Genomic DNA, 21,848 nt, shown 5'->3' with positions numbered 1-21,848 from the left:
AGAAATATTCAGAGGATGGAAACTAGGTTAAACTAATTCCCAAGTCCTCATCAAATAAAGTTATCAATAAAGGAAAAGATAGTTTGGAACTTAAAATTAGGGAGGCCTATACATAATTTAGATGGGGAAAGAGAAAAACAGAACATGAGAATGATCATTTACACCTTACAGTCTTTAATTAAGCACATAAAACTGTACTATTTAATGTATTTCTCCATGAACTTTTTGTGAAATTCAGATCGCAGTGTATCATTTACAAATCTTTTGTCTTTCTTTTGATCATCTACACCTTTTGCACAGTTCTTGAAAACAACATCATCATCCCACCTTCTTTTAACTTTGAAGTTGGCCTGAGGCTGGGATGGACCAGTGAGATTAAGGAGAGGGTTTCCACTCAAAATGTTTTCCATACGTATTCTTTCTTCTTCAGCTTTCTGTTCTTGTTCCTTCCTGGCCTGCTCTTCAGCTCTTTCCTTTTTAATTTTTTCTAGTTCTGCAAGAAGAGCTGAAGTGTCATCATCATCACTCTCCTCTTCAAAATCTTCACCCTCATCTTCCTCATCTGTTAGAGGATCATCTGCATCAAGGTTGGCAGTAGGAATCCGGTCTAACCGAGGCTTCTTTGACACCAACGAGGAGGTTGTATGTTCTCTTGTTGGACGGTCTGTTTTTTTCTCTTGCAGCAACTCTCTCTCTCTCTTCCAGCTCCCTCCTGAAGTCACGGTTGCGAACCTGTTCAGGGGCATCCTGAGTAGTTTGTCTATATTTTATCTTTGTATAAGAAGGTAGGTCTCTACTTGAGTACTGCTTTGAGAGTTGGCTCAAATCACCTTCTCCTTTTCTTCTCCCACCTCTCACAGGTTCAAAAGTTGGCCTAGCTGCTGTTGTCATCTTTTATGCTCCCAGAAGCCTCCCTATAGTTAAGACTATTGTACCAGTGCTGACTTCATAGTTTTTTCATCGTTTTTTTTTTTTTTTTGAGAGAGAGAGAGAGAGAGAGTAGGGGGCAGAGGATAAAGGCAGAGGGAAAGGGAGAGAGAGTATCTCAAATAGACTGTGCTGTGCATGGAGCAGGATAAGAGGCTCAATGCAGAGCTCAATGCAGGGCTTGATCTCATGACCCTGAGATCATGACCTGAGCTGAAACCAAGAGTCAGTCACTTAACTGACTGAGCCACCCAGGCATCCCTCTTAGTTTTAATAAATGGCTAACATGAGGGGAAACTGAGTGAAAGGGATATAGGAACTCTAGACTATCTTCACAATTATTCTGTGAATCTAAAATTATTTCAAAATATAAAGATTTTAGAGTATTATGAATACTTTAATTTCCTTAGATGTTCTCTCTCTAAATTTTATTGTGCTTCTGTTTTCCAAGAATCTCTAAGAAAGTGAACAGACTCCAGGCTGTTAGGCAAGTAGCAACAACACTAGCCTGGTAACCTGAAGCTTTTGGTTGAACTTCCAGCCCTGCCAACAAGGATGATCCTCAGGTAACGTGGGGGCCCAATCCATAATCCTAAAAATAAGGAGTTTGCATAATCTGACTCCCACATACCACTTTTATCACAATAAACAAACAAACAAACAAACAAGCAAACAAACAGAAAAGAACAGTAGGGTGGAACTCATGTTTCAAAGAAAATATAAAACTCAAAGTGTTTTTTCTTTTAAAGATTTTACTTCTTTATTCATGAGAGACACATAGAGAGAGGCAGGAGACAGGCAGAGGGAGAAGCAGGCTCCTCACAGGGAGCCTGATGTGGGACTCAATCTTGGACCAGGATCATGCCCAGAGCTGAAGGCAGATTCTCAATTGCTGAGCCACCCAGGCATCCCTCAAAGTGTTTTTTCAATGTAAAAAATATATAGCAAAAAAAAAACCACGAATGTCAATAAATTAAATATTTATTAGAGACGTTAGGAACTCAAAGCGTTGGCAAACCTCATTCTTGCCATTCCCCATTAGAAGGGAGGTCAACCTACATCTTATTAATCACCAACTAGAAAGAAAAGAGAAGTCAAAGCCAATTGCTCCAAATAAGAGAAATTGTCCTGGCTGTGAAGGAGTGGTCAGCCCATTGTCGGTTGCAAGTGCGACACCAAGGGTGTTGTCGCATGCAAAAGCATGTCAAGGCACCTAATCAGCTGGTTAGGAGTAATAGCTGCTCTTTCCAGACACACACTGAATTGCTTAATTCCAACTTTTAAGTTAGATTATAAATCTATTCATTCAAGCATCACAATGCTCTATATTAAATGAATACCAAAAATATCCAGGAAAGAGTTTCGTATAATTGCCTTCAATACTGTTTGCAGTCTTTATTATAATATTTAGTCTGTTTTTCTCATTTAAGCAATTATCAGGGCTGCTATGGCTACACAATAAGGTCTTAGAAAAGGAGGATTCTTTGCCGTCTAGATCCTGAAAGCAAGCTTATTAAGAATGACACAGGAAGAATTACAAGCATTCATTTTCTAAATTTCAGGGCCCTTTTCTATAAAGTCAAAGGGTACTATAAAATGTGTCAGGGAGCCACACATGCAGATATTCACATTTCACTTAGAAACCCTTACGGATTGCAAGTCTCTAAGTGGGTCTCTGTGAAAGGCAAGTATTCAGAATGTCACTCTTTTCCCAAGAGAGAGCAGGTTTTGATTGCAGAACATGTTACATTAATGAAGCTTTGTTGGCAGCTGGTGAGTAAAGCTTCTGGGTAGCATAACCCATTTTTCCTAATACTATGTTAAAAAGAGCCAAGCCTGAGCCATGCTCCAATTACTGGGAAAGAAAATCAAAAGAGGACAAGTGAATAGGATTTTTTGGTACTTACTTATTTTGGTATAGTTTCAAACTTACAGAAAAGTTACAAAAACAAAACAGAAAAATCTCCCATATATCCTTAACCCATACTGAATTTTATATACTTAAAATTACATATAGATATCATATATGAGATATGTGAATATATGACATATATCTATACATAATTTTATAGATATAATTATGTACATATATAATTTGTGAAAAATAATTTAAGACTATCTATATCCTGATCCGCATCCAACTTTCATCCAGTAGTATTACCATCTACTGATGATTTTTGTCCAAATCACTTATTACATACCAGTTGTGAAATGGTGATTTTTCTAACTCAATCTTTCCTTCAACACTTACTAATTAGCATTCTCCTCTAAAGAAGAGCCTATCTCCATCTTTCATTTATTCATTTGTTCATGTCGGTATGGACTCATAAGTTCTTATTTTATTCAATGATCTATAATTCATGACTATCTTTGTGTTGATGCTAAAATTGCCAATTGAAAGAATGGTTAGGGCACAGTAAGTGAGTTTTCCAAAGTTTGCTTCGGAAGCAAATGGTCACTTTGCCTTCAAAACATTTTAAGGTAAAAAAAAAAAAAAATGTGTCCTCCTATTTGAACAGAAACACTAACAAATCTTTTCCCCGCTCAGAAACTCCTGTCTAGACACATTACTCTTTCACAGCACCAAATCTCTGTTTTGCTCCTTATCCAGGGCTGCAGTTAATTACATGAAGAGACAGATGCTGAGCAGCCTAAGGCTTCCTCTGCCACCACAGCGAGGCTGAGCTCCACTCAACAAGCAGGTAGTGAGTGAAGACAAATGCTGTTTGACAAGGCAGGATAGCCCAGCACCCAGGGATAGAAAACAGACAGGCCACTCTGTGTTCCCAAGCAAAGACAGAGAAATATCAAGCAGATTGTTTCTGACAGAAATCATATCACAGCCGCACTTCCAGACAAAGTCCGTGTGAATGAAATGATACACTTTCTGTTTCCCATCTTCCCCTTTAACAAAAAAGGAGTATATCAAAGGTACATTGAAGGTGACAGCTCAATGCAAGGTGGTTAGAAAGATTTTATAAGCTTGGTTTCCCTTTGGAGATTTTTAAAGAATCAGCAACAGTTCATCGATTTAGATGCTGTAGCTAGCTATTCCTCTTGATTATAATGAATTTCCAGGTTCCTAAGTACTGCAACATTCAAGTACTCTAGGTTCGGTGAAGGTGGTGTCAAAACAGAAAATTAAAGCCATGAGCAGTCTCTATGTCACGTGGAAAAATAGAATAGTCTAATTTTTCTAAAATTTGTTAAGCAAAGATTAGCTGAAAAAGTAGGTTCTCAAATGTAAACTCATGCTAGTATACAGGCAGAAGTTATTTTAGAGGCCACCTAATGACCTATTCTTACACATTAAAGGGTGCAGAAATGACATAAAAATAAAAATTTCTCCTCAATGGGTATACTTTGGAGAGGAAATAATATTTTTATCCAATCCAGAAATAATTTTGCCAATGCTTTCCTCATTAGTTGTCAATGAATGTGAATTTAAATTATTCCTATCAAGGCATAATTAAATTATTTTAGTGCATTCTTTTTTAAACATTTTTGTTTTTCACTGGGCTCATAGAGAGTACTTACATATTATGTCACAGAGACAATAAATCAAACAAACTAATGCATAACTCCTAACCAACTGTTGTTTTCAGAAGAAAAAAAAAAAACCCTCCAATACAACCTGCTGTGAGCCCAACTGTTGGGTGGTAGACCAACAACAATGATCATTCCCAAAGGAGAAGAGGGAGGGGTGCCAAACAGACATTCAGGGAGCTTTATTTCTCACCAGAAGGCTCAGAATAAGCTTTTAGAGAAGTAGGTAGCAAGAAATTGGCTGTCAAATTATATTATAAATCTATTGCTTTAAATAATATTTTAGTCGTTCCTTTAATTTTCTTTTACACTGTCTCCATTTTGAGCCATCCTGCAGTTCTATAAGTCAAAAGTTATAAATAGAAACGTTCAATTTTTCACATAGAAATTAAATTATAGTTGGGGAGTGTATTCTTGACCAAAAACTCTCATCAAATAAATCACATGTCCACTATATTTAAGAGTCTGTTTTTTTGTTTGTCTCTTTTTTCCTTTCTCGTTTGTTTCTTAAATTCCACATATGAGTGAAATAGGTGAAGGGGATTAAAAGTACATTTACCATGATGAGCACTAAATAACATATAGAATTGTTGAATTACTATATTTTACACCTGAGACTAATATAACACTCTACGTTAATTATACTGGAAAAAATATTACATGACACCAAAACAATATCCTAAAAAGAGTTGTAATAGCTATAAATTTCCATAATAATTTAGAATAGTAAAAACATCTCCCAGTCTTAAGAAATTATTAATATGCTATATACAAGAATCATTCAGAAGGCCCTTGTGCCCTACCCTTTATGAAATAAATTTGACCCAAAACTAATATAATGTCATAGAAATAAACTAGCAATCTCATCTATCAATAATGGTGTCTTTTTAAAATTTAGATGGACTTTTTAAATATAATTTAGGTGACTCAGATGTCTTTAATATATAATACAGATGTCTTTAATATATATACAAGGCATATGAACAAAAATTTTCCTTTTTTCTTCAAAAAAAATTGTAAAGTTAATCAAATCGTATAAATCAGTCCACAATTCATAAGTTCATAAGCTGCTTCAGAGCACTTTAGTAGTGCTTAATAAGATTCTTATTGGAGCCAACAATGAAACTATTTCCACCAGGCTGGGGGGCAAAATGGAGCATTTTAATAAATTAGAGCTGACCCAATAGTTCTCTCATTTATATTTCTTGCCTCTGTAATTTATTTCTGTGGTTCCCAACTTGACTACCACAAAGATAGTCATGGGCAATAAAGCAAACTACTCAGTGTGATGAGTTCTATGATAAGAGAAACATGGGGTGTTGTGAAGCACATAGAAGAGACATTGACTATGAACTTGAGAGTCAGGAAAAACCTCCAGGAGATGATACTATGGCTGACATCTAAGCCAAGACCTGCGGACAACTAGGAGTTAGTGGGACAAAATTTCTATCCATGATAAGAACCTAATCTAGAATGCCCGAATCAAAAGAATAACTTGTTGTCCTCCACATTTCACTGGAATGTAGTATTTAAGGGCTGGCCAGGAAATGATATGCTATAATAGTTAAGAATACAGTTAAGGGATCCCTGGGTGGCGCAGCGGTTTGGCGCCTGCCTTTGGCCCAGGGTGTGATCCTGGAGACCCAGGATCGAATCCCACATCAGGCTCCCGGTGCATGGAGCCTGCTTCTCCCTCTGCCTATGTCTCTGCCTCTCTCTCTCTCTCCCTGTGTGACTATCATAAATAAATAAAAATTAAGAAAAAAAAAAGAATACAGTTAAAAAAAAAAAAGAATACAGTTAAAGTCAGTTTTCCAGGGTTCAAATTCCTGTGTTACCTTTCAGTAGTAGTATACCTATGGGCAGGTATCTTTTCTCTGTGCCTCAGTGCAGTTCCTTTATCTATAAAATGGAACAAAAGATAATACCCAAATCACTGTAGTACTGTGTGATTTAAGGCAGATAATAAGTGTGTTAGAAGAGTACTTTAATAAGACTTGGACATATGTTTGCCACTATTTATCACAACTACTAGCATACCTGGATGGAAGGATATATATTCAGTTCCTCCTAAACATATCATGTATTTTTTTTTTAAATAGCCAGGGGAATTTTAAAAAAGAAAACCATATCTGGGGGCATCACAACGCCAGATTTCAGGTTGTACTACAAAGCTGTGGTCATCAAGACAGTGTGGTACTGGCAGAAAAACAGACACATAGATCAGTGGAACAGAATAGAGAATCCAGAAGTGGACCCTGAATTTTATGGTCAACTAATATTCGATAAAGGAGGAAAGACTATCCATTGGAAGAAAGACAGTCTCTTCAATAAATTGTGCTGGGAAAATTGGACATCCACATGCAGAAGAATGAAACTAGACCACTCTCTTTCACCATACACAAAGATAAACTCAAAATGGATGAAAGATCTAAATGTGAGACAAGATTCCATCAAAATCCTAGAGAAGAACACAGGCAACACCCTTTTTGAACTCGGCCATAGTAACTTCTTGCAAGATACATCCACGAAGGCAAAAGAAACAAAAGCAAAAATGAACTATTGGGACTTCATCAAGATAAGAAGCTTTTGCACAGCAAAGGATACAGTCAACAAAACTAAAAGACAACCTACAGAATGGGAGAAGATATTTGCAAATGACGTATCAGATAAAGGGCTAGTTTCCAAGATCTATAAAGAACTTATTAAACTCAACATCAAAGAAACAAACAATCCAATCATGAAATGGGCAAAAGACATGAACAGAAATCTCACAGAAGAAGACATAGACATGGCCAACATGCATATGAGAAAATGCTATGCATCACTTGCCATCAGGGAAATACAAATCAAAACCACAATGAGACACCGCCTCACACCAGTGAGAATGGGTCAAATTAACAAGGCAGGAAACAACAAATGTTGGAGAGGATGCGGAGAAAAGGGAACCCTCTTACACTGTTGGTGGGAATGTGAACTGGTGCAGCCACTCTGGAAAACTGTGTGGAGGTTCCTCAAACAGTTAAAAATAGACCTGCCCTACGACCCAGCAATTGCACTGTTGGGGATTTACCCCAAAGATACAAATGCAATGAAACGCCGGGACTCCTGCACCCCGATGTTTATAGCAGCAATGGCCATGATAGCCAAACTGTGGAAGGAGCCTCGGTGTCCATTGAAAGATGAATGGATAAAGAAGATGTGGTTTATGTATACAATGGAATATTCCTCAGCCATTAGAAATGACAAATACCCACCATTTGCTTCAACGTGGATGGAACTGGAGGGTATTATGCTGAGTGAAGTAAGTCAGTCGGAGAAGGACAAACAGTGTATGTTCTCATTCATTTGGGGAATATAAATAATAGTGAAAGGGAATATAAGGGAAGGGAGAAGAAATGTGTGGGAAATATCAGAAAGGGAGACAGAACGTAAAGACTGCTAACTCTGGGAAACGAACTAGGGGTGGTGGAAGGGGAGGTGGGCAGGGGGTGGGAGTGAATGGGTGACGGGCACTGGGGGTTATTCTGTATGTTAGTAAATTGAACACCAATAAAAAATAAATTAAAAAAAAACATATCATGTAGAAATTAAGAATATTGAAACATATATTTTCTTAGTGTAAGATATTTCCTGGTGTAAACATGAGATGTCTTATATTCTCTCCAACATAATTAAAACTTTAAATATATTCTTTATTAAAAGAATAATATAAATTATAATCTTTATTTTGATCAAACAACAAACTATAACATGGTGTTGATCCTCTACAACGACAGCTTTATTAGAGATATTCTTTCTTATCTCCAGCAAGGACTTCCATCATTGTTTCTTATTGTTAGTCCACCCCCTGGTAACTTCCTAACATCACTTGGACTGTGGGATCAGTCATAACACAACTCCAGTTAGAGTCCAGACCGTTCCTGTTGCTTGCTGGACTACTCTCTGCTTTCTCTGGGTCCTGGGGCACAACTGCAATAAAACAGATAGCTCTCCCAACCTGTCACACCACATATTCACAACAGCCCAAGCTCAGCAGGTTCTTGCTACTCTAAGCCATCTTTTATTCACCTCAATTCATTTCAATTCAGCACAATTCAACAAAGATATATTATATGCAGAACACGTTGCTAAGGAATAAAGGGTGAAAGTAAGACTGACCCACTCTCAAAGAACTTAGAGACAATCAGGGGAGCAAAATGCATGTGACACATGCCTCAAGGGTGGGATGGGGAAAATGGTAAGGGATTCTAGATCTTTTCATCCCTCCTTCAGATCGCCTCCTCAGTCTTCACCCTCAGCCAATGACCACAACGTATAGTTCACTGAGATCATGGCAAATCCCTACAAAAACATTTTTTGCCACCTCCACTCATTCAAGCTTCTCATACTCACTAACTTTTTCCTCCATTCTCTAAATGTTTTACTTTGATCTGTCTACTGCTTACTTATAAGCTATCTTCCTTTCATATTTATCTCCTCCTTGGCTAATACCTTCAACTTTTCTTCTTTGCCTTCCAACATGCCCATGACTCTTCTTCCAAAAAGAAATCTTTAGGCCTACTGCTCAGAATTTATTTTCACTCAACCCATTTCATTGCTAAACATTGCTATGTTCCATTTCAACCCACATCTACAAACCTTTTCTCATCCCCACTCTCAAAACTACTCTCTCAAGCATCACTAATGTCTTCGTTATCTAGTCAATAGCTTTTTCTCTCTTCTCCCTCTCCTTGATGTTTTTATAGTTATGGATATGGAGTATTATGCAATTCTTTTCAAAACTTTCTGCAGTTAGCTTGATGACACCACATAGGGCTGGATCTCTTTTCAGTTCTGCAACCAGTGCCTGGTAATTTTTTTGATACTTCCCTTTCCTCCTAATTATGAATTGCCTCAGCGGTTTAGCGCCGCCTTCAGCTTGGGGTGTGATCCTGGAGACCCTGGATCGAGTGCCACATCGGGCTCCCTGCATGGAGCCTGCTTCTCCCTCTGGCTGTGTCTCTGCCTCTCTCTCTCTCCTCTCTCTCTCTCTCTCTGTGTGTGTCTCATGAATAAATAAATAAAATCTTTTAAAAAAAGTTAATTCTAAGCCCCTAGTCTTTCCTTTCAATATATTCCCATAGAGAACACATATAATAATTCCCCCTTATCCACAGGAGACACATTACAAGATCCCCAGTGGATGCCTGAAACTGCAGATAGTACCAAAATCTATATACTATACTTTTTATGCATATATACCTATGATAATGTTTAATTTATAAGTTAGGTACAGTAAGGGATTAACAAAAACTAAAAATAAAATAGAACAATTATAATATACTATAATAAAAGTTATGTGAATGTGATCTCTCTCTCAAAGTATTTTATTATATTCTACTCACCCTTCTTGTAAAGATGGTAAAATGCCTAAGTGATGAGATGAAGTGAGATAAATGATGCAGGCATTACATGTGTGAAACAGCATTAGGGTACTATTGACCTGACAATATGTCAAAAGGAGAATCATCTGCTTGTAGACTGGACTTGACTACAGGTAACTGAAAATGCAGAAAAGGAGGAACCACTATACATTCTCATGGCTGATGACTGAGCTGATGATTCCTGAATCCTTATCCCCAGGCCTGTTGTCTCACAAGCACTGCCCCATTTACAACAACCTACTGAACAGAGCAGAGCAGTTCTGGGATTAGACTACCTCAATCCATCTTCCTGCTGTGCTACTTATTAAAAGTGTCTGAATGGAAATGTCATTTAATCTCTTGATTCCTCAGTTTCTTCATCTTCAAAATGAAGGGAGTTATAATACCTACCTCATAAAGCGGTAGGGAGGATTTAATGAGATTATCCATGTAACAGACAGTATTTTGGCTGAATCATAGTATGCACTCAAAACATATTAGCTCTAACAATAATACCAATAATAAAGTGATAAAACTCCAGGTTTAGATTTGATGATTGAAAATAAAAACTAAGTGATCAACTAAAAAAAAAAAATTCATGATCAAATAAAAACCTCTCCAAGAGTACTGTTTTCTAAAATTCCTCTAGTCATTTACATTCAAAATATTAGCTTCACCTTTGCTTCATATGTACATTTAGAAACTAAATTCTATTTTCTTATTAAGTGACCCAAGAGGAGAACTCTTGGGTCCTCAGTATTCATTGGTATACTACTATTCCACCAAGCCTTCATCTCCCCATCATTCTTAAAGATCACAGTACAGACAGAACTCTGTAGAGGAGGCAGCATGGTGCCAAAATAGAGAACTTGCTTTATAACCAACTTGTTAAAGGATCTTAAGTAAGTCTCTTAACTTCTCTAGGCTTCAGTTTCCTCATGTGTTAATGCAAGAAAGCTGGATTCTATTTTCTTTAAACAAATTCTAAAATTCAATAGTTCTTTGAAAGACTATCATCACCATGTATCATGTAAACAGAAAGAATAAAATAGAAGTCACATTATTAAGAAACAGAGATATGGGACTAGAAAAAGTGTTTCTAGGAAATTAGAAAAAAGGCAATGTTTCATTTCATTGAAACTGAGGGATTAAGCAGGACCTCTGATAGTGACATTTATAACCCAACTTGGTTCTAAAGTAAAGCAGACTTGGAAATAATATTGCCTTGAAATAAGAACATTGAAGAATGCTGAGTGAGGATTCCTAACATTCCCCTAATAATAAAATGACTGGATTCTCAATCTCAATTGACTGAAGGTTGGTGAAACAATCCAAGAATGGGACATTAGGATTTGCAATTTTAGAGATAGAACAATGTAGTTATGAGAGTGGCTGTTGGATGAGAGTTTAGGAAACGTTATTAAAGAGGATGAGAGGAAGGACCTGAGAGGCTGGGACATGGGTCCTTTATGTGCTCTTTCAGGTCATCTGACATCATGGCAGAGCTTGTGCTTATAGGAAAACTGTGATTCAAGTCCCTAAAAGGGACTTAACTTCGTGTCGGTAAACAACAAAGTAAGAATAGACGGCAGCCCTACTCCTACATATGGCTCATACGTCTACAAAACTGAAGTTTTAACAAGACAATAAAGGAGTGATGGTCTGGAATCAGTAGTGAAAACCCAGAGTGCAGAGGGCACTGCCCCCATCTCCCTTTCTCAGAGGGATGAGATATTTTCTGAGAAGGTTAAGAGCAAAGCAAAGTCCTCAGGGCATGATCGGATTCACTGGAGAGAAATAAGTAGAAGAAACATTCAGGGAAAAGGAAGAGGGGAATTTATTGAGTTGAGATTCTAGAAAGTAAAACATAAGTCTTGGGAAAGAAGAGTGGAGGGGGAGCTTAGGTCAAGGACAAAGTGCAGAGAATTAAAGGGATGAGAAGCCTGAGAGAGAATGGCTCTAGCAGCTTACATTATAGGGATTGATAAAAAGGAAACAGAGTAGGAGGTGTATTAGATTTAGTCCTAAATAAGGGAGCCTTTTATAATTCACCAAGAGATGGAAGAGAGGGAGGGAACAGGTGGATATGAGTGAGTCAGGAGCTCCAGCATGGGCTTGGTTAAAAGAGCTACTGTAGGTGTTTCAAATGTTCCTTTTACTTTTTTTTTTTTTAAAGATTTATTTATTTATTCATGAGAGACACACAGAGAGAGGCAGAGACATAGGAAGAGAGAGAAGCAGGCTCCATGCTAGCAGCCTGATGTGGGACTTAATCCCGAGACTCCAGGATCTCACCCTGGGCCGAAGGCAGACACTTAACTGCTGAGCTACCCAGGTATCCCCAAATGTTCCTTTTTATTTATTGTTATATCTTTCATATGTGACAGTTTCTTGGGAGCAGGTATTCCATCTTCTGTTTCTTTTGTGTTACACATAGCATTTATCTCTATACACAAAAGACCTTAAATCAAACTGCTAGTTTGACAAAGACAATGGTTTTAGATTCAAGGAGACTGGGATGCTTGTAAGTGGAAAACAAGATGCACTGAAATGACCATGAGCTATGTTGCCTATCTTTATAGGCAAGACTGATTGGCCATGTTTAAACTGGTCAGAACAACGGAATATTTTCATATAACTAAAATAAATAATTAATTCATTAATGAATTAAATTCACATTTCATACTTAATATAAATGTTTTAAATGGCAGTTTTTCAGTGATGTAGAAAAAATATAAAAATAGACCTGCTCTATGACCCAGCAATTGCACTGTTGGGGATTTACCCCAAAGATTCAGATGCAATGAAACGCTGGGACACCTGCACCCCAATGTTTATAGCAGCAATGTCCACAATAGCCAAACTGTGGAAGGAGCCTCGGTGTCCATCGAAAGATGAATGGATAAAGAAGATGTGGTTTATGTATACAATGGAATATTACTCAGCCATTAGAAACAACAAATACCCACCATTTGCTTCAACGTGGATGGAACTGGAGGGTATTATGCTGAGTGAAGTAAGTCAATCGGAGAAGGACAAACATTATATGTTCTCATTCATTTGGGGAATATAAATAATAGTGAAAGGGAATATAAGGGAAGGGAGAAGAAATGTGTGGGAAATATCAGAGAGACAGAACATAAAGACTCCTAACTCTCGGAAATGAACTAGGGGTGGTGGAAGGGGAGGAGGGCGGGTGTGGTGAATGGGTGATGGGCACTGAGGGGGGCACTTGACGGGATGAGCACTGGATGTTATTCTGTATGTTGGTAAATAGAACACCAATAAAAAATAAATTTATTAAAAAAAAAAGAAAAAAAATCACAAAGAAAGGGGGACTATTAACACATGAGCACCCAAAAATAGGAGTAGAAAAAGCAAAGATGAAAATGTTAAAAGTAATTACTTCCTTATTCCGGATACATAGAAAGAAAAAGGCTGTTACTGCAATAATACTAGATTTCAGAAATTAAAATAAAATCTGTGCCCAATAAGAATATGTAACAAGATCTTCATTTATTTCTGGGCATATTATCATCTTCCAGGAGAAATGCTTTATATGAAAGAATTACAGATCCAAATAAATAAGTTCACCTTTATCCTGCAAAAAAAGATTTATTAGTTTTTTAAATGAATAAGAATAACTTAAGGTATAATGGTTTTTATCCAAGATCTTATGGTTCTTCCTGTAATTTTATAATTTTTTTATAAGCTATAAAGGTCTGTTCCAAGTATCAATGACATCAAAGATGCATTAGTTTTTTTATTGTGTATAATAAATTATCACAAATTTAGCAGCTAAAAGTATCACTAATACATTTTATCTCATAGTTTCCATGAGCATGGGGTCCAGAAGTAGCCTGGTGGGGTCCTTGGCTTGGGATCTCAAAAACCTGCAATCAAGGTGTCAGCTTGGGTGTGCTTTCATCTGAAGGCTCAACTGGGGATCCAATTTCAAGCCCTTTCAGGTTGTGGGCAGAATTTGTTTTTTACAACTGCATGAGTAAGGCCCTTTCATATGCTACCTGCAGTCCCCTACTGCATGGCCCTCTACATAGAGAGTTCACGTTACAGCAGTTTGCCTCTAGAAAGCCAGTAGAAGAGTTTTTCACCCCAGTCTGATAAAATGCCATCTCATACAATGTTATGTAAAAAGAAAGTGACATTTAATCTTTTTTTTCCCTGTATTCTATTACTTAGAAGACAGTTCAGGTTTTGCCTCCACTAAAGGAACAAATAAAACATGGAGTCAACAGAGCATGCCTTCTTGAGGTATGTCCCTCCACAAAAGATAAATTGACCTAATCAATTTTCTTGTGAAAAGTATTTTAAATGAGTAATGTTACATGTTTTTTTACTTTTAAGCTTTAAATATTTTTATCTCAAAAATTCTCAAAGGCCATATATAATAATATCGTAAAATTTTTTAATGTATGAATATTTACATGATCAGACAATTCCTTAGAACCCAAAGCTTACCCAAAGCTACTGTTTTGAATATGAATTTTTAAAAGGTAATCTTTAATTAGTTCTATTTTTTGTTTTCATTATGCACATAAAAACCAACTACATAAATGCATAGATAAATGGAACATAATGGAGTCCAAAAAAATATCCATGCATGTATGGAAATGTGATATATGACAGAGGTGATGTTAAAAATTTTAGTGAGGAAATAATGGACTATTTAATGAATGATGCTGCAGCAATAACATTCTACATACAAAAAAATAATAAATTTCTTTCATACTTTCCCGTATAGTTGAGATATTTTGCAATTACAAAAGAAAAAATATCCTACCTCACTATTACTAATGTGCATGTGCACATGCACACACACAAATCTATTCTAGGTTGATTAAAAACCTAAATGCACTCAGACCAACTTTTAAATATTTAGCATAAGCCATAAGATAAAATATTGATAAATCCTATTAATTTTTAAATATCTATTCAACAAAAGATACCAAAAACAAATTTGGGATAAAATATGTGCAAATCATAGTAGGATTACTATCTAAAATAACATAAATAACTACTACCAATCAATAAAAAAATATAAACTTAATAAACAACATTCCATCCCCTATACTGTAAATAGAACCACTTAGAGAGTTGTGTGACCATACCAAATAGTTAAAATTATTTGTGCTCCTTAGTCATAATAATTCCACTTTCCTGTATACACTTTAGGAAAATTCTTGTATTCACACACCACAAGACTTGTCAAGGAATATTCACTGTTTGTAATATTATGCAGTAATTAAAACTAGTAATAAACATCTAGAAATATTATTTAGTACATAGATAGCTTCACATTCACCATAATGGATAAATCTCAAAAACATAATGCTGAGTGAAGAAAGAAAACTGCAAAGTGTAATAGTGAAAAACTACAAGTAGCAAACGTCTACCAAAGCAAAATAAATAAATTGTGCTATAGTCACAATTGTACAGGAATTAAATTTAATTAGATATAAATGTATAAGCATAGATAAATCTTAAAAACATATTGACTAGTTTTACTGACATTTACACATACTTGGATATTTATCTAGGAAGGACATACACACACACACACACACACACACACACTGACTATGCATGTAATTTAATATCCTTAAAATATTCATATTTTGATAGAATAATGCTACTTTCATTTTCATCTACAAATGAGCCTGAAAAAAGAGAGCTAGCAAAGCAACTCCAAAAATAACTCCAAAGAGGAAAGATTTTTGGAAAGTCTAGTTTGAATGACACAAGAAATCATCAGGGCAGGGAATAGTCCAGGAGACACCACCACTTGGTATGCTTGCAATAGACAGCCTCTAAGAAAATCCAAAAGATCCCTGCCTTCTGGTAGTTTACATCCTTGAGTAGTTCCTTCCTGTTATAGACTGAGTTTCGACCCTCAAAATTCATATATTGAAGCCCTAAACCCTAAGGTGACTATATTTAGAAATAAGGTTTTTAAGGAGGTACATAATGTTAAATGAGATCATAAGGGTAGAGCCCTAGTCCAATAGAACTAGTGTCCTTCTAAGAAGAGAGACATCCAATATCTCTCCCACTCTCCCTCCACCCCACCCCTCTATCTCCATACACATAAAGGCCATGTAAGGACACAGTAAGAAGGTGGCAAGCCAGGAGGTGAAATCCCAGCGAAAAGAGAACTTTCTTGCATTGATTTTGGACTTCTAGCTTCCATAACATGAAAAAATAAATAACTTTCTAGAATTAATATTGTGTAAATGTCAATGCTACCCAGGGCAATTTACACATTCATTGCAATCTCTATCAAAATACCATGGATTTTCTTCAGAGAGTTGGAACAAATAATCTTAAGATTTGTGTGGAATCAGAAGAGACCCTGAATAGCCAGGGGAATATTGAAAAAGAAAACCAGAGCCGGGGCATCACAATGCTGGATTTCAAGTTGTACTACAAAGCTGTGATCATCAAGACAGTGTGGTACTGGCACAAAAACAGACACATAGATCAATGGAACAGAATAGAGAACCCAGAAATAGGTCCTCAACTCTATGGTCAACTAATATTTGACAAAACAGGAAAGACCACTGGGAAAAGGACAGTCTCTTCAATAAATGGTGCTGGGAAAATTGGACATCCACATGCAGAAGAATGAAACTGGACCATTCTCTTACACCAGACACAAAGATAAACTCAAAATGGATAAAAGATCTAAATGTGAGACAATAATTCATAAAAATCCTAGAGGAGAACACAGGCAACACCTTTTCTTTCTTTCTTTCTTTCTTTCTTTCTTTCTTTCTTTCTTTCTTTCTTTCTTTCTTTTTTTTTTCTTTTTTTGGCACCACCCTTTTTGAACGTGGCCACAGCAACTTCTTGCCAAGATACATCTATGAAGGCAAGGGAAACAAAAGTGGTACTGAACTATTGGGACTTCATCAAGATAAAAAGCTTCTGCACAGCAAAAGAAACAGTCAACAAAACTAAAAGACAACCTACAGAATGGGAGAAGATATTTGCAAATGACCTATCAGATAAAGGGCTAGTATCCAAGATCTATAAAGAACTTATTAAACTCAACAGCAAAGAAACAAACAATCCAATCATGAAATAAGCAAAAGACATGAACAGAAATCTCACAGAGGAAGACATAGACATGGCCAACAGGCACATGAGAAAATGCTCTGCATCACTTGCCATCAGGGAAATACAAATCAAAACCACAATGAGATACCACCTCACACCAGTGAGAATGGGGAAAATTAACAAGGCAGGAAACCACAAATGTTGGAGAGGATGCGGAGAAAGGGGAACCCTCTTACACTGTTGGTGGGAATGTGAACTGGTGCAGCCACTCTGGAAAACTGTGTGGAGTTCCTCAAAGAGTTAAAAATAGACCTGCCCTACGACCCAGCAGTTGCACTGCTGGGGATTTACCCCAAAGATACAGATGCAGTGAAATGCTGAGACACCTGCACCCCAGTGTTTATAGCAGCAATGTCCACAATAGCCAAACTGTGGAGGAGCCTCGGTGTCCATTGAAAGATGAATGGATAAAGAAGATGTGGTCTATGTGTACAATGGAATATTCCTCAGCCATTAGAAATGATGAATACCCACCATTTGCTTTGACATGAATGGAACTGGAGGGTGTTATGCTGAGTGAAGTAAGTCAATCAGAGAAGGACAAACATTATATGGTCTCATTGATTCGGGGAATATAAGAAATAGTGAAAGGGATCATAGGGGAAAGGAGAAAATGAGTGGGAAATATTAGAGAGGGAGACAAAACACGAGAGACTCCTAACTCTGGGAAATGAACAAGGGGTAGTGGAAGGAGAGATGGGCAGGGGGTTGGGGTGACTGAGTGACAGACACTGAGGGGGGCACTTGGCGGGATGAGCACTGGGTGTTATACTATATGTTGGCAAATCAAACTCCAATAAAAAATATACAAAAAAAAAAAGAAAAAAGAAATTTCTGTTAATTTTCCAAGTTTGCGATGTCCTGTTATGGCAGTCTGAGCTGACTAATACACCTCCCTCACTGTACTAAGTTTGGTCTGTGAGACCAACAGAATATGGCAAAAGTGATGGTATTTCACTTCTAAGGTTAGGTTATGAAAGACACTCTGCCTTTCTCTGTTTCTCTGATCACTCACACTGGGGGAAGTTAGCTGAAATACAATAAGCAATTCCATGAAGAAGCCCAGGTGGCCAGAAAATAAAGTCTGCTGCCGATACTCACATGAGTAAACGTGGAAGCAGATTCTCTAGGCCCACTCAAGCCCCCAGATGACTAAAACCCTGGCTGATAGTTTGACTACAGTCTCATGAAAGACCCTGAGCCAGAACCACTCAGCTGAGTTGCTTCTGGATTCCTGATCCTCAGAAACTGTGCTAGATCATAAAATTCATTGCTTAAGCCCTAGATATGGTCTGAAATTTTGTGTCCCTCCAAAATTCATATGTTGAAATCCTAAGCCCCAATAATATTATCGAGTGGGGGAGTTAGGACGTGATTAGGTCACAAAGGCAGAACTCTCATGAACACAATTAGCAGTCTTCTGAAAGAGACCACACAGAGCTCCCTCGCCTCTTCCACCATATGAAGATACGATGAGAAGTCTGTGACCTGGAAGAGGACCCTTGTCTGACTGACCATCTGGCACCCTGACTTTGGACTTCCAGCCTCCAGAAATATAAGAATTACATTTCTGTTGCTTATAAGCCACCCAGTCTGTCGTATTTTGTTATAGCATCAAAAATGGACCAAGACAGTCAGTTTAGGGCAAATTGTACCCAGGAACAACATACCACTTTATTCAAAACCAGCTTAAAAGGCTGCTACTAAATTTATCTACTTGATAGGAGGCCAGTCTTTTTTATTCCATGATGTTTAAAAATCGCTGTCCTCACTATAAGCCTTCATAATGATCAAGCTATCAGATGGAGGCACAACCCTAAGGAGTGGTTTTCAGTTTTACATAAGCACTGCTTTTAAGGAAGACTGACATCTTAGGATTTATTCACCTTCTACCCACCAATATTCTAGATAAAAACTATGGTTCAGGTGGTCCTCAATCGTGATTTAAATCTCATTCATTATCCAAAAATTTAAGAAGTATCTTATATCTTCCCTTTCTTAATTCTGTTATCTGTATTTAAGACACCAGAATATCCTTTTTTCTTTCGTTTTTTTTGTAATGTAGCTAAATCCTTCTTACTGTTAAACAGACTTTTAGTCATATTAAAAATTGTTTCCCAGTAATAATGGGTTTTCACTGAAATGCTTCATTTTTTCCTCCTCTCCTACTCATCAGCTGTTCTTCTGTTTCCTTTCCTCCAGCTGCTTATGTTATTACATGCTTAATTTTCCCTTCCCTTTGGTGATCTTCTTTCCCTCTGATGTTTTCCCAATAGCAACAAACCCATCTGATCGTATGGATTTTAAATAAGAGCCATATTTTTCTTACTGTATTTATGGATTTTGCCTTTTCATCATGACCTTCTGAAATGACTTATGTATGCTTGAACTCTACTTAAGGGATAACTGCAGAAACTTTGGGGAAAAGGATTGTTATTTCAAAAACATGAGTGGAGCAGTTTGGATAAAAGGATGTGCACATCCTTGATAATATGCTTGGTAATGTCAATATTTGGAAGAAATGGATATCTATAATATGTTTTAATCAATACTGGAGTCAAAGTTAGGGTATAAATGGGTTTCCAGGTAGATGAAGCCAACTAGATGTCAATCGTTGTGTAAAGAGCCCTCAGAGACTTAAGTAGTAGAAATTAAGAAGCAAGCAAGATCACATAGATTCTGAGAACATGAACCGATCAAGATGATCTAAATTGTTTAAGGCCTATTATGTAAGCAAAAGTAAAAAAGATGTACTCACTTAAAAAAATCCTCTATGTTCTTAAAACGTCTTTTATTATGGCAAAGTGCATTTAGATATTGATATTTTTGAAGCAAAAACAAATTGATGCATAGTAGAGAGAAGGAGGTTGGATTTTAATCCCATCTCTGTCACATTTTAACTGAAAGACCTCGTGATGGCCATCTAGTTTCTGTGATCCTCAGTTTCTTTGGTTGTACAGTGGGAACCATAATACCTCCCTTAAAGAGTGGTAATAATGATTAGATGAGACAATGCACATGTGACATATGGAAAGTGCTCAATAAATAGTGGCTCCTTTAAATTCCTCAAATCAGTGGGAAAAAGAAGAGTAGCATGAGTAACAAAAAGTATTAGGTTTCCCTCAAATGGCATGAGAGGAATGTATTTTTTCTCCCATTAATTTTCAGATCTTGAAGCTACTATGAAATGTTTCTGCTGAAATGCTGTGTTTGCCACTTTTTTTATTATATAATGTTTAATGCAGAGACATCTATAAAATCATTTAAGGGGAGGAGACTGACATATAAATAAATAACTGGGGTACAGAAGGTGATCATATATAAAGTGTATGTGAACTCCTTATCAGATGTATCATTTGCAAATATCTTCTACATTCAGTGGGTTGCCTTTTTGTTTTGTCGATGGTTTCCTGCACTGTGCAGAAGTTTTTTATTTTGGTTAATTTCCAAAATATATAAAGAACTTGTACAATTAAACAGCCAAAGATAACAATAACAATAATAATAATCCAATTAAAATGAGCAGAGGACCTGATAGACATTTGTCCAAAAAAAGGCATAACACAAATGGCCAACAGATACATAAAAAGATGCTCAATATCCCTAATAACCAGGGAAATGCAAATTAAACCACAATGAAATTTCACTTTACATCTGTCAAAATGACTAGAATCAAAAACACAAGAAATAACAAGTGTTGATGAGGTTGTGGAGAAAAAGGAATCCTCATGCACTGCCAGTGGAAATGCAAATTGGTGCAGCCACTGTGGAAAGCAATATGGAGGTTCCTCAAAAAATTAGAAACAGAAATACCATATGATCCAATAATTCCACTACTGAGTATTTAACCAAAGAAAATGAAAACAGTAATTCTAAAAGATGTATGGATCCCTATGTTAATTGCAACATTATTTACAATAGCCAAGATAGAGAAGCAATCCAAGTGTCCATCCATAGATTAATGGATATACATATACATATACATATGTGGAATATTACTCAGCCATAAAAAATGAAATCTTGCCATTTGTAACAGCATAGATGGACCTACAGGATATACTGGTAAGTGAAATAAGTCAGTCAGAGAAAGACAAATACCCTATGATTTCACTCAGATGTGGAATTTAAGAAATGAAACAAATGAACAAAGAGAAAAAGAGATGAAATACAGGCTCTGGTGGTTGCCAGAGGGGAGGTAATTTGAGGGTGGGGAATGGGTGAAATACATAAAGGAGATTAAGAGTACATTTACCATGATGACCACTGAAAAATGTATACAACTGTTGAATCAGTTATTCTATGCCTGAAACTAACATAACACGTTAATTATACTGGAATAAAAAAATAAAGATAAAAAATGTCAGGTAAAAACTCAAAGTAGATTAACTATGTGACTTAGGTTGGGGTGGGTGGCATCAAAGAAGGGTTGAAGATGGGCAATTGAATTGGCTCTTTAATGAAGAGTAGAGGAGGAATTCATTCAACGGACAAGGGATAGTGGGAGCGATCTCATGTACAAAGGCCCCTAAGCTTGAAAAACAAGGCACATATCAGTGGTGCCCAGACTTGCCAGCAACTGAAATCACTTTGGGAACTTAAAATACAGGGATGCCTATGTCCCATCCCTAGAGAATGAGATTTGTCAGAGGTGGCCTGGGTTTTGAGGTATTTAAAGGACCCCCCCCCAAGTGATTTTAATATGCACACAAGTTTGGAACCACTGGCATATCAATTTTCTGTAAGTTGTTGTGTATGGGTGAGTGTTGGAAATATAGTGAAAGATGTATCTTAACTGCCATGAATTCAAACTTTATACTCTGGACTTGACATTGT

At 36.8% G+C, this 21,848-nt stretch overlaps 1 protein-coding gene and 1 pseudogene across 25 annotated transcripts in view; both read right to left on the bottom strand.

Moving 5' to 3' along the window:
* Window positions 1–21,848, bottom strand: part of DCDC1 (doublecortin domain containing 1) — a 482,427-nt gene that overhangs the window by 149,996 nt on the left and 310,583 nt on the right. The gene's annotated exons all lie outside the window — the stretch shown is intronic.
* On the bottom strand, window positions 130–909 carry LOC112663416 (spliceosome-associated protein CWC15 homolog; annotated as a pseudogene).

The sequence above is a fragment of the Canis lupus genome, chromosome 18 (assembly GCF_003254725.2).
Source record: "Canis lupus dingo isolate Sandy chromosome 18, ASM325472v2, whole genome shotgun sequence".
NCBI lineage: Eukaryota > Metazoa > Chordata > Mammalia > Carnivora > Canidae > Canis > Canis lupus.
Note: the sequence above shows the minus strand (reverse complement) of the source record. Positions and strands in the feature narration are given on the sequence as shown.